The 890-nt window shown below is 34.2% G+C and overlaps 1 pseudogene; it reads right to left on the bottom strand.

Annotated features, from left to right (window-relative positions):
- Positions 1-488: 488 nt before the first annotated feature.
- LOC120583965 (uncharacterized) lies at positions 489-607 on the bottom strand (annotated as a pseudogene).
- Between the last annotated feature and the right edge of the window lie 283 nt (positions 608-890).

Here is an 890-nt window from a genome sequence, read left to right on the forward strand (position 1 = left end):
ATAATAATATTTTCAAATAAATGTGTTGAAAAAGAGAAGAAAATGGCAACATTTTCTCTTTAATCAGTGGACTTTTAAATGTTTTTCTATGATAAAATAAATTAATGGCCCTAAGAATTTTAAATGGTTTTCTAAATATTTTCTTATATTTGAGAAGCCAAAATAACAAATGAGTGCAGTGTGTGTGTGTGTGTGTGTGTGTGTGTGTGTGTGTGTGTGTTTCTTGATACTCATTAATCACAGGCAAATTAGCAGACACCTGAGGTTTAGTTAAAAAATTATCTCTGCAAATTTAGGCATCTTGAACTACCAAAATGGCATTTCCTGAATCTGGGACAGTGTTAGAAATTTCTCTGTAAATTGATTTTTTTTTTTTTGGTCAGATTCTTTTTTTAATTTTTTTTATTTTTTAGGTGAGGCAACTCTTGGTTGACCCACAGATTGCAAGGACCTTGTCAGCTTGCAATCTCTTATTTTTTTACTTTTTACACCTACAGCACCTGGTCTTCCTAGGTGGACTCCCATCCAAGTACTAACCAGGCCCGATCCTGCTTAGCTTCTGAGATCAGACAGGAGCGGGCTTGTTCAGGGTAGCATGGCTGTAGACTAAGATTCTTAATTTAAAATATTTTTTGATGGATAAAGATTTATCATGAAGTTGTTAAACAAAACTCTTTGTGGAAAAATATTATCTGCTAATAACATCATGGACATAACCGATTGAATGACATGAGTCATGACATAGATTTTGAGGTTAACCTCTATTTTAGTTCTTGATTTAAAATTTGTTAAATTTCTGAGTTTTAACTGTTTTTTCCCATTTTCTTCGCTCCAATGTTCTTCCCTCACGTCATTAGCCCTTGGTCTCTGTTGAGCAGGGCTCTGCCCCA

Source organism: Pteropus medius, unplaced genomic scaffold (genome assembly GCF_902729225.1).
Source record: "Pteropus medius unplaced genomic scaffold, Ma_sr-lr_union100, whole genome shotgun sequence".
Taxonomy (NCBI): Eukaryota; Metazoa; Chordata; class Mammalia; order Chiroptera; family Pteropodidae; genus Pteropus; species Pteropus medius.